Here is a 13,708-nt window from a genome sequence, read left to right on the forward strand (position 1 = left end):
AAAATTCTAGCATAATCTACCCTAGCCTACACTAGCCTACCCTAGCCTACCCTAGCCTACCCTAGCTTAACCTACACTAGGCAAGCATGCCATACCATCTCTATCCTAACATATCCTAGCGTAGTTTAGCAAAGTTTATCTTAGTGAAGGCTAGTCTACCCTAGCCAAACTCAGCCTACACTAGCCTTTCCTAGTCTACCCTAACCTAGCCTATCCTAGCCTAACCTAGCCTAAACTAGTTTATCCTAGCTTATATTTCCTAGTCCGGCCTATCATAGCCTAACATGACCTAGCCTTGGCTACCCTAACCTACATTATCCTAGCCTAGCCTATCATATCCTAGCATAAACTACCCTAGCCTAGCCTACACTATCCAAGCATACCATAGTGTACCCTAGCATAACCTTCTCCTAGCCTAGCCTAGATTAGCCTAGTCTATCATAGCCTAGCATTCCTATCCCATCCTATCCCAACCTAAACTAAACTAGCCTAACATAGCCTAGCTTGTACAAGCCTAGCATAGGCTACCCTAGCCTACACTGGCCTAGCCTAGACTACCCTAACCTACCCTACAATGGCCAAGCATACCATACCACCCCCTATCCTAACCCATCCTAGCCTAGTTTAGCATAGTTTATCATAGGCTAATGTGGCCTATTCTAGAATAACATATCTAAAGTTAAACTAGCCTAGACTAGCCTACCCTACCCTGGCCTACGCTAGCCTAAACTAGCTTAACCTACCCCAACATAAAATAGCCTGCACTAGTCTAGCCTAACATACCCTGCCCTACCCTAGCCTAGGTTTCCATGGCCTAAGATAGAATAACATAACGTAGATTTCCATAAAATAACTTAGCCTAACCTATCCTACCATAGCAAAAACTAGCCTAGCCTAACACACCCTATCCTACCATATCCTAGCCTAACCTAAACTTGCTTAGACTATCGTAGCCTAGCCTAAACTAACTTAAACTAACGTAATATAACCTAAACTAGCCTAGCCTAACCTTACCTAAACTAGACTAGCCCAAACTAGCCTAACCTAGGATAACCTAGTTTAAAGTAACCTAACTTAGACTAGCCTAAACTGGGTTAACCTAGCCTAAAATATCCTAGCTTAACATTGAAATGCTTACCCTAGCCTAGACTAACCTAGCCTAAATGAGACAAGCCTAAACTAGCCTGACCTATCTTAGTGTAACCTAGCCTAGCCTTGTCCAAACTATCCTAGCTTAAACTAGCATACCTTAGACTAGCCTAGGATAAATTAGCCTAACCTAGCCTAGCCTAAATTAGTTTAGCCTTTACCAAAACTATCCTAGCTTAAACTAGCATAACCTAGCATAGCCTAGTTGAAACTAGCCTAGCCTAGCTTAGCCTAGCCTAACCTAGATTACCTAGCATAACCTAGACTAGCCTAGCTTAACCTAGGTTAGCCTAGCATAACCTAGCCTAAACTAGCCTAACCTATCCTACACTATCATAGCCTAAACTGGCGTAGCCTAACCTCACCTAACCTTGCCTAACCGGGCTTAGCCTAACTTAGCCTAACCTAGCATAACATAAAGTAGAATGGCCTACGCTAGCCTAAACTAGACTAGCCTTACCTAGACCAGCCTCTCCTGGCCTAGGCTAGCCTAGACTAGCCTAAGCAAGCCTAGCCTAGCCTAAGCAAGCCTAGTCTAGCCTATACTAAGCTAGCCTAGCCTAGCCTAGCCTAAAATAAGATAGCCTAGCCTAACCTACCTGGCCTAGCGTACACTATCCAAGCATACCATATCGTACCCTAGCATAACCTTATCCTAGCCTACCCTAGTTTAGCCTAGTCTATCATATCCTAGCCTTCTTAGCCCAACCTATCCCAACCTAAACTAGGCTAGCCTGACATAGCCTAGCTTGTACTAACCTTGCTTGTGCTAGCCAAGTTTGTACTATCCTAGCATAGGCTAACCTATTCTACACTATCATAGCCTAGCCTAGTCTAGACTGGCTAGCCTAATCTACATTGGCCAAGCATACCATACTGTCCCCTAGCCTAACATACCCTAGACTATTTTAGCCTAGTTTATCCTAGCCTGACATGGCCTATGCTAGCATAACATATCTTAAGTTAAACTAGCCTAGTGTAACCTACCCTACCATGCCCTACCCTAGCCTAAATTAGCTTAACCTACCCCAACATAAACTAGCCTGCCCTATCCTACCCTAGCCTAGCCTAGGTTGGCCTAGCCTAGGTTGGCCTAGCTTAAGATAGCATAGCATAACCTAGATTTCCATAAAATAGCTTAGCCTAACCTAGCCTAACATAGAGTATACTAGCCTAGCCTAACATACCCTAGGCTACGATATACTAGCCTAACTTAGCCTAGCCTAAACTAGCTTAGACTATCCTAGGCTAACCTACACTAGCTTAAACTAACCTAAGCTAACCTAAATTAGCCTAGCCTACCATAAACTAGCCTAGCCTAAATTACGCTAACCTTACTAGCATAAATTAGGCTAACATAGCCTAGTCTAAACTAGTCTAGCCTTGCCCAAACTATCCTAGTGTAAACTAGCATAGCCTAGCCTAGCCTAGCATAGCCTAATTGAAACTAGCCTAGCCTAGCCTAGCCTATGTTAATCTAACTTAGCCTACCATAACCTAGGCTAACCTAGCCTAGTGTAAACTAGTCTAGCCTTGCCTAAACTGTCCTAGTGTAAACTAGCATAGCCTAGCCTAGCCTAGCATAGCCTAGTTGAAACTAACCTAGCCTACCATAGCATAAACTAGCCTAACCTAACACACCATAGCCTATGATATCCTATCTTAACTTAGCCTATCCTAAATTGGCTTAGACTATCCTCGCCTAGCCTAAACTAACTTAAACTAACGTAATCTAACCTAAGCTAGCCTAGCCTAGCCTTACCTAAAATAGACTAGCACAAACTAGCATAACCTAGGATAACCTAGCCTAAAGTAACCTAACTTAGACTAGCATAAACTAGGATAACCTAGCCTAAACTATCCTAGCCTAACCATGAAAAGCCTACCCTAGCATAGACTAACCTAGCCTAAATGAGACAAGCCTAAACTAGACTGACCTATCCTATTGTAACCTAGCCTAGCCTTGCCCAAACTATCCTAACTTAAACTAGCTTAACCTAGCCTAGCCTAGCATAAATTAGCGTAACCTAGCCTAGTCTAATCTAGTCTAGCCTTTCCCAAACTATCCTAGTTTAAACTAGCATAGCCTAGCCTATCCTAGCATAGCCTAGTTGAAACTTGCCTAGCCTAGCCTAGCATAGCCTAGTTGAAACTTGCCTAACCTAGCCTAGCCTAGCTTAACCTAGGTTAGCCTAGTATAACCTAGCCTAGCCTAGCTTAACCTAGGCTAAACTAGTCTAGCCTAGCCTAGCCTAACATATCCTACACTCTCATAGCCTAAACTAGCCTAACCTAACCTCACCTAACCTCACCTAACCTAGTTTAGCCTAACCTAGCCTAACCTAGCCTAACATAAACTAGACTGACCTAGGTTAGCCTAAACTAGACTAGCCTCTCCTAGACTAGCTCAACATAAACTAGCCTAAACAAGCCTAGCCTAGCCTATCCTAAACTAGCATAGCCTTCCCTAGCATAAATAACATAGCCTAGCCTGGCCTAAACTACATTATCCAAACATACCATAGTGTACCCTAGCATAATCTTATCCTAGCCTATCCTAGTTTAGCCTAGTCTATCATAGAGCTTTCTTAGCCCATCCTATCCCAAAACAAACTAGTCTAGCCTAACATAGCCTAGCTTGTACTAGCCTAGCTTACGCTAGCCTAGTTTGTACTAGCCTAACATAGGCTAACCTATTCTACAGTAGCCTAGCCTAGCCTAGCCTAGACTAACCTAGCCTAATCTACATTGCCCAAGCATGCCATACTGTCCCCTAGCCTAACATACCCTAGACTATTTTAGCCTAGTTTATCCTAGCCTAACGTGGCTTATGCTAGCATAACATATCTTAAGTTAAACTAGCCTAGACTAGCCTAGCCTACCATGCCCTACCCTAGCCTAAACTAGCTTAACCTACCCCAACATAAACTAGCCTGCACTAGTCTAGCCTACCCTATCCTGCCCTACCCTAGCCTAGGTTGACCTAGCCTAATATAGCATAGCATAACCTAGATTGCCATAAAATAGCTTAGCCTATCGTAGCCTAGCATAGAATAAAATAGCCTAGCCAAACATACCCTAGCCTACGATATACTAGCCTAACTTAGCCTAGTCTAAACTAGCTTAGACTACCCTAGCATAAGCTAAACTAGCTTAAACTAACCTAATCAAACCTAAACTAGCCTAGCCTAGCTTAAACTAGCCTAACCTAACCTTACCTAAACTAGACTAGTCCATACTAGCCTAACATAGCATAACGTAGCCCAAAGTAGACTAACCTATCCTAACCTAACATAGCTTGGCCTAACTTAGGCTAACCTAGCCTAAACTAGCCTAGTCTAACCTTGACAAGCCTACCCCAGCCTATACTAACCTATCCTAAATGAGAAAAGCCTAAACTAATCTAGCCTAGCTTGACCTATCCTAGTGTAACCTAGCCTAGCCTTGCCCAAACTATCCTAGCTTAAACTAGCCTAACCTAGCCTAGCCTAGCATAAACTAGGCTAACCTAGCCTAGTGTAAACTAGTCTAGCCTGGCCCAAACTATCCTAGTGTAAACTAGCATAGCCTAGCCTAGTTGAAACTAGTCTAGCCTAGCCTATCTTAATCTATCTTAGCCTAGCATAACCTAGCCTAGCCTAGCTTAACATATCCTAAAGTAGTCTAGCCTATCCTAGCCTGACCTGTCCTACACTATCATAGCCTAAACTAGCCTAGCCTAACCTCGCATGTCCTCGCCTAACCTAGCCTAACATAGACTAGACTTGACTACGCTAGCCTAAACTCGACATGCCTTTCCTAGCCTAGCATAAACTAGCGTGAACTAGCCTAGTCTTGCATAGGCTAGGCTAAACAAGCCTAGCCTAGCTTATCCTCAACTAGCATAGCCTAGCTTAGCCTAAAATAGCCTACCCTACCATACCCTACTACCCTAGCCTAGCCTAGCATACCCAAAATTATGTTAGCATAGGCTATATCCTATCACAACATGGCCTAAACTAGCATAGTGTAGCCTTACCTAACCTAATCTAGCGAGGTGTTAAATTGGCAACTAGGGCAAAACTCCATGTGGGTCAGCTTATTTATGGCAACTGATAATTTTATTGGATCTCTCTCGTTGAGAGGTGTAGGATTGATCCAAAGATCATCCGATTCCGATAAGTATTTATGGAGATATGAATTTATTTTGTTTATGTAATTATTATCAAGCCGACCAGCTCTTATGTAGGCTCTAGAAGCCCAGCCGACGTGTCTATTCAACCTCTATGTTTTAGTATAAATAGAAGAGGACTTGAAGTCATTTGTGACACTCTTCATGCTATCTCTCTTCTCCACTTGTTTGGGTTTTGTGGACAGAGAGATCTAGAGGAGATTACGCTGTCCTAAGGGTTGATCTAGCCACACCCTAACTGCAGGTCAATCAGCAACCGTCATCTACGCAAGTCAAGAAGGCTTCTTGAACGCATCTACAACACAAGCTTGAGACAGGGAGCCATCCTAACACGTAGTCATGAAGAAGCTCATATACGCTCAAAGATGGAGGCTCAAATGATGTTGTAATCCTAACGCTGTCAAACCCTAGCCGCAGTAAGGAATGGAATTCATAACGCAGTCATGAATCCACTAGCAATACATGAAGGGTAGCCGCAGTGGATTCAACGCTGTAATGAAGGTCGCCGGCAAATGAATATACGCTGGGCATAAATATGTTATAATGTAAGGACGATATATATGAGCTACAGTTCATTACATATACAGTGGCTAACAATGAGGATAATACGTTGTCCAAGAGGCCCTTATACGCTGTCAAAGAGGAGCCTTAATACGATGCCTGTAGAAGCCTAAACACAGTCCTTTCACGCAGTCAAGGAGACATGTTTACACAGAGAAATAGAACTCGCATTTTCTTTGAGCTGCAAATGGATGCGAGGTGCAGGCAGGAGATCTCGGTTGGGTATAAGATCTCAGAAGGCCTCGTTAGATGCGGTTATGATCACAACAAGGAAGGATGATAATCCCCTGCTCCTCGGTGGTGTATCTCCTAACAAAAGCATGATCATTGTCTCTTGGCGAGATCTCTGGAACCCTACAGGAGCAAGAACAATCTCGGCAACTCAGAGCCTCGAGTCATAGCGCTATTCCTCGACGAGTATAACAGGATCCACGCAATTATGATCTCGGTGCTCCGTCCCTATGTTACTTTGTTTCAAGGTCAACAATCTCAGTCACGTTATATTGCAGTTGTAACATGTTCTCGTCATAATTGTGATGACATCGCAAATCCTACAGGAGTACGGAGAGTACCGTAACACAGTCTCGACATAACCACAATTGACCTCGGTGCAATGAGATATTAGTTACAGTCTCAGTTAAAGATCAGATGCTGCCCTAATTTCTTATCAAAGGATATCAATGATTATCACAGTCTTAGATTGATGAGAAGGAATAGTATCACAACCTCTGCATACTTCCTAAACTCTGCCACAGTCTCAGCATACTAATGGTGAAGAAGATCCACGTGATATCTTTGTATTAGTCTTTGTATTAGTCTTGGCAATAAATGATGATCTCTGAGGTGCTGCAAGGATGATGATCCCAACAGCATGATGATGGGCATGTTGATAAGGAAGCAACAGTGAGGGTCTCAATGATGATGAAATAATGGTGCAGCAATAAGGACAACCTCAGTCTCAGCGCTGGAAGTCTGGGCATAATTACATTCATAGCAAGGTCAAGATCTCAATGAAGTTGTGATGAATGATGATGAAAAATGCGACACTATGGGCGAAGTAATCATGAGCAGCATGATGATCATGGGCAGCATGATGGTGCTACACAATAAGGTGTAGCAAATGGACGAGATGCAACATGATGATAGGTGAAGGAGTCACCTTGAGAATCAGTTGAAGCAGAATGTCTTCAACTGATTTCATCATGATATGAAATGATCTATGCTAGATCTAGATAAGTCAAAGTATTGACTTCTGTTGTAAATGTACTCTCTCTCTCTCCTTCTCTGCTGAACTTTGAAGATAAAAGAAGATTTGATCAAAGGGTTTCCCCACACATTGTGGGGTTTGTCCCTCGCTCGCGCCATATCTTGTGTCCTCTTGCATTGGCTTGTCTTCTGCGTTTTATATTTATGTTCTATCTGCAGTTTATTGTAATGCTGATGTGATTGCTAACTATGAAAATTTTATAAATTGCTCTAGCATAGAACATACCTAATCTTAACATGGTATCAGAGCTGAGGTGAAGACAATGCCCAAGCAAGAGTGAAAGAGCAATCACCGAAGTCAGTTGGGACAAGACAGAAAGATCAATGGGTCCCTCATAATTCACCGAGGGTGAATTCAAAGCAAAGAATGTTATCAGAATGGCACAGCGGAAGATTTTGATGGTCCATCTTAAGATCACTTCATTGGGAAGTTCGGATCTAAGGGTGGAAGGAAAGGCGAATGCCTTGTTGAAATAAGTTCGGCCGTTATGCGAAGGAGTGTCCGAATGGCAGAGACACATCTCTTGATGAAGATAACAATCATCCCTGGGACATCTTCAATGATCAAAAGAATGACTGGTAATGCAGGTCATCAAGGAAATGGTCGACTCTTCCACGAAAGCAAGGAACCCCTTTTATGTATCTGATCGAACTTGATGTCCATCTCGGAAATGGAAGTCAAAGGTTGCAGGGTGGCACTTATCGATGGAAAGGTACGTGTTTGAAAATAGATTTTTTTAAAGATGTTTTTGAGTTCAGGGTTGTATCAAGTTGCAGGAAGTCCACTGGGGACCATGTCCATTGACTCAACACCGGAGGTCTGTGAGTCAGATGGTGACTAGGATGCGTGAATTCAAAAAGAAGCATGAAGGTACATGTCTGAAATGTACCGAAGGAAAATATAATAAGGGGACCATTCCCCTCATGCAGCAGGTTCACAAGTTTGGAACAACCCGAGGAGTTTGAGAATCATGATCAAGGAATCTCATGTATACAGGTGGAAGAAAGCCCTCTATGGCTTGAAGAAAAACACCTCGGGCATAGTATGAGAGGATTGATAGCTGTCTAATGCAGCTGAGATTCACTAGGAGTGAAACCGATCCAAAGCATTACTCGAAGGTTGTGGATGATAAACCTCTCGTATCAGCACCTATGTCTGACAGGTGCAGACCCTCTCATTTATAGGAGACAGAGGGAGTTGGATTCTGAATGTGGGAAGATAAGATGCAAGCTTGTGACTGCCTCAAGAATCTTAACTTTCAGAAGTTATATGGTAATGACGTCGGACCAAATTTGGGAGATGCCTCTGAGTTTCATAAACTCATTCGCGTTGATGTTCTTGGAGAACCTCCGTCCGGACATGTGTGTTGCAGTTAGCATGGTGAGCTCATATTTGGTTGAGCCTCACTAGATTGGTGCCAAGAATCTTCAGGGCACAATCTCTCATGAATTGAGATACTGCCGGAAATATGAAACCACATGATTATTCGAATGATGAGTGGGCAGGCAGTATGGAGGATCACTAGAGCACTTCTCAGTGTTGTTTCTCTTTGGAATCTGCCTCGATATCCTGGATGAGCAAGAAGCAGAAGTCGGTGACTCTGAGCACCACCAAGGCAGAATACATTGCTGATAGTATGGCCTTCTGTGAGGCAGTCTGGTTGCTGAAGCTCTTCAGTGAGCTGTTTGTACACATGATGAATACCACTGTGATTCTCTATGGCAACTAGAGGTGGGATTCGATTATTGAGGAATCTCGTATTTGACAATTGCTCCAGCAGATAGACATCAATTACTGCCTTATCTGGGATATGGTAAGTCGATATGATGTACAGGACAGAGCCCTGAGGAAAGATCAAATTTGTGATTTTCTCGAACGACTTGGAGTCGTCGAGAGACCTTTGTAAAAGGGTCCTGCATGCTGCATACATTGAGCTCTAGGAGCTTTGGGGGGCTTGCAGTTCTATTGGAGCAACATACAACCACAGGGTGACTCACGCTCCCCTGGTAGTGCGCACTGAAACAAGATGATTCGCTCTCTTGTGGGACAAGATGATTCGCTCTCTTGTGGGACAAGATGATTCGCTCTCTTGTGTAGCAGGATGATTAGTTCTCCTGTGAGGCCTGGATTGATGTGTTCTCCATGGCGATTGTAGCAGGATTGATGTGTTCTCCTGTGAGGCCTGGATTGATGTGTTCTCCATGGCAGCCTGGATTGATGTGTTCTCCATGGCGATTGTAGCAGGATTGACGTGTTTTCCTGTGAGGACAGGATTGATTAAGTTCTCCTGTCGAGGCTTCCTACCCATGCAGTCTCGCACTCATGGGAAGTACCTCTCATCTGATCAATGAGCAGGGAAATGAAGTTAGGGACCATAGTAATACCGATGGACGCATCGTTGTATCTACCGTACTCCCTACGCTAGGATGTCCTCCATTGATCTGGGATCAATGATACTGGTCTGGGACGAGTGGTAGGAGTTGTACATACTATGACACTGACTTCGGGTCGGCTGAGACTGGTCTGGGACCAGTGGTACATACTCCGAGACTGACTTCGTGTCAGTGTAGTACTGGTCTGGGACCAGTAAGAGTCGTACATACTATGACGCTGACTTCGGGTCGGTTGAGACTGGTCTGGGACCAGTGGTACGCACTCTAGAACTAACTTCGGGTTAGTGGAGAATGATATGACTCATTCTCGATCAATTCTTCTTATTCATAGTTCAGCAGAGTAGAGCAGAGCAGAGCAGAGCCAGGAGAGCTGAGGAGAGCCAGCAGAGCTAGCAGAGCCAGTAGAGCTGAGCAGAGCCAACAAAGATGAGCAGAGCAGTGCAGAGCACTGATGGAAGAGATAGTACAGTCGGACATATGGATCAGAAGATGGAGTTCCCCCTAGTTGAGAGGGAGTGTTAAATTGGCAACTAGGGCAAAACTCCATGTGGGTCAGCTTATTTATGGCAGCTGATAATTTTACTGGATCTCTCTCGTCGAGAGGTGTAGGATTGATCCAAAGATCATCCGATTCCGATAAGTATTTATGGAGATATGAATTTATTTTGTTTATGTAATTATTATCAAGCCGACCAGCTCTTATGTAGGCTCTAGAAGCCCAGCCGACGTGTCTATTCAACCTCTACGTTTTAGTATAAATAGAAGAGGACTTGAAGTCATTTGTGACACTCTTCATGCTATCTCTCTTCTCCACTTGTTTGGGTTTTGTGGACAGAGAGATCTAGAGGAGATTACGCTGTCCTAAGGGTTGATCTAGCCACACCCTAACTGCAGGTCAATCAGCAACCGTCATCTACGCAAGTCAAGAAGGCTTCCTCAACGCATCTACAACACAAGCTTGAGACAGGGAGCCATCCTAACACGTAGTCGTGAAGAAGCTCATATACGCTCAAAGATGGAGGCTCAAATGATGCTGTAATCTTAACGCTGTCAAACCCTAGCTGCAGTAAGGAATGGAATTCATAACGCAGTCATGAATCCACTAGCAATACATGAAGGGTAGCCGCAGTGGATTCAACGCTGTAATGAAGGTCGCCGGCAAATGAATATACGCTCGGCATAAATATGTTATAATGTAAGGATGATATATATGAGCTACAGTTCATTACATATACAGTGGCTAACAATGAGGATAATACGCTGTCCAAGAGGCCCTTATACGCTGTCAAAGAGGAGCCTTAATACGATGCCTGTAGAAGCCTAAACACAGTCCTTTCACGCAGTAAAGGAGACATGTTTACACAGAGAAATAGAACTCGCATTTTCTTTGAGCTTTGCAAATGGATGCGAGGTGCAAGCAGGAGATCTCGGTTGGGTATAAGATCTCAGAAGGCCTCGTTAGATGCGGTTATGATCACAGCAAGGAAGGATGATAATCCCCTCCTCCTCGGTGGTGTACCTCCTAACAGAAAGTATGATCATTGTCTCTTGGCGAGATCTCTGGAACCCTACAGGAGCAAGAACAATCTCGGCAACTCAGAGCCTCGAGTCATAGCGCTATTCCTCGACGAGTATAACAGGATCCACGCAATTATGATCTCGGTGCTCCGTCCCTATGTTACTTTGTTTCAAGGTCAACAATCTCAGTCACGTTATATTGCAGTTGTAACATGTTCTCGTCATAATTGTGATGACATCACAAATCCTACAGGAGTACGGAGAGTACCGTAACACAGTCTCGACATAACCACAATTGACCTCGGTGCAATGAGATATTAGTTACAGTCTCAGTTAAAGATCAGATGCTGCCCTAATTTCTTATCAAAGGATATCAATGATTATCACAGTCTTAGATTGATGAGAAGGAATAGTATCACAACCTCTGCATACTTCCTAAACTCTGCCACAGTCTCAGCATACTAATGGTGAAGAAGATCCACGTGATATCTTTGTATTAGTCTTTGTATTAGTCTTGGCAATAAATGATGATCTCTAAGGTGCTGCAAGGATGATGATCCCAACAGCATGATGATGGGCATGTTGATAAGGAAGCAACAGTGAGGGTCTCAATGATGATGAAATAATGGTGCAGCAATAAGGACAACCTCAGTCTCAGCGCTGGAATTCTGGGCATAATTACATTCATAGCAAGGTCAAGATCTCAATGAAGCTGTGATGAATGATGATAAAAAATGCGACACTGTGGGCGAAGTAATCATGAGCAGCATGATGAAGATCATGGGTAGCACAGTGATGTATGAGAGCATGAGCAGCATGATGATCATGGGCAGCATGATGGTGCTACACAATAAGGTGTAGCAAATGGACGAGATGCAGCACGATGATAGGTGAAGGAGTCACCTTGAGAATCAGTTGAAGCAGAATGTCTTCAACTAATTTCATCATGATATGAAATGATCTATGCTAGATCTAGATAAGTCAAAGTATTGACTTCTGTTGTAAATGTACTCTCTCTCTCTCTCTTCTCTGCTGAACTTTGAAGATAAAAGAAGATTTGATCAAAGGCTTTCCCCACACATTGTGGGGTTTGTCCCTCGCTCGCGCCATATCTTGTGTCCTCTTGCATTGGCTTGTCTTTTGCGTTTTATATTTATGTTCTATCTGCAGTTTATCGTAATGCTGATGTGTACATATGCTCTAGCATAGAACATACCTAATCTTAATAGAGGTGTAGCCTAGCTTAGACTAATCTAGTGAGGCATAGCCTAGCCTAGCCTAATCTAGCATAAAATAACGTCACCCAACTAGTTTTCCTAGCTTTATCCTAACCTAGTCCTAACTAGTTTTGCATAAACTAGCTTAGCCTAACCTAGCCTAAACTATATATGCTAACCTAACCTAAGCAAGCCTAACCTAAGCTAAGCTAGCTTAACCTAGGCTAGCCTAAACTAGCCTAAACAATCTTAGTCTAGACTAGTGTAGACTAGGTTAGTCTAGTGTAGATTAGGTTAGTCTAGTCTAGACTAGGCTAGGATAGGCTAGTCTAGTTTAGGCCAGGCTAGTCTAGTCTAGTTTAGGCTAGGATAGTCTAGTATAGTTTAGACTATGCTAGTTTAGTCTAGTCTAGTGTTGGATAGTCTAGTCTAGTCTAGCCTAATTTAGACTAATCTAGTCTAATCTAGTCTAGCATAATCTAATGTAATCTAGACTAATCTAGTCTAATCTAGCCTAGCCTAATCTAGCCAAGACTAATCTAGCGAAGACTAATATAATATAGCCTAGCATAGCCTAGCCTAATCTAGCCTATCCTAGACTAATCTAGTCTAGTCTAATCTAACCTACCCTAATCTAGCCTAATCTAGTCTAACCTAGCCTAGCCTAATCTAGCCTAGCCTAGCCTAGCCTAAACTAATCTAGCCTAATCTAGCCTAACCTAATTTAGCCTGATCTAGGCTAACCTAATCTAGCCTAGCCTAGCCTAGCATGGCCTAATCTAGCTTAGCCTAGCCTAATCTAGCCTAATATTGCCTACTCTAGCCTAATCTTACCTAATCTTGCCTAATCTTGCCTAATCTAGTCTAGCCTAACCTAGCCTAGCCTATCCTAACTTAGCCTAACCTAACCTACCCTAATCTAGCCTAGTCTAGCCTAGCCTATCCTATCTTAATCTAGCCAAATCTAACCTAGCCTAATCTATCCTAGCCTAGCATAGCCTAGTCTAGCCTAATCTAGCTTAATCTAGGCTAGCATAATCTAGCTTATCCTAACCTAACTTAGCCTAGCCTAGCATAGCCTAATCTAACCTATTCTAGGCTAATCTAGCATGGCCTAATCTACCCTAAGCTAGCCTATCTTACTCTAATCTAGCCTAGCCTAGCCTACCATACCCTACCCTAACCTACCCTAGCCTGGGCTACCTATCCTAGCCTACCCTAGCCTACCGTACCCTATTCTAGCCTACCATACCCTACCCTACCTAGCCTAGCCCAGCCTAGCCTAACGTACCTAGCATAACCTAGGGTATCCTAGCCTACCTAGGCTACCCTAACATAACCTAGCCTACCCTACCCTATCTTAGGCCTATCCTTGCTTACCTAACCCAACCCTATCCCGACCTACCCTAGCCTAACCTACCTTAGCCTAGCC

The sequence above is a fragment of the Pinus tabuliformis genome, chromosome X (assembly GCF_031772625.1).
Source record: "Pinus tabuliformis cultivar Carrire ecotype Pingquan chromosome X, CPIR1, whole genome shotgun sequence".
Lineage (NCBI taxonomy): Eukaryota > Viridiplantae > Streptophyta > Pinopsida > Pinales > Pinaceae > Pinus > Pinus tabuliformis.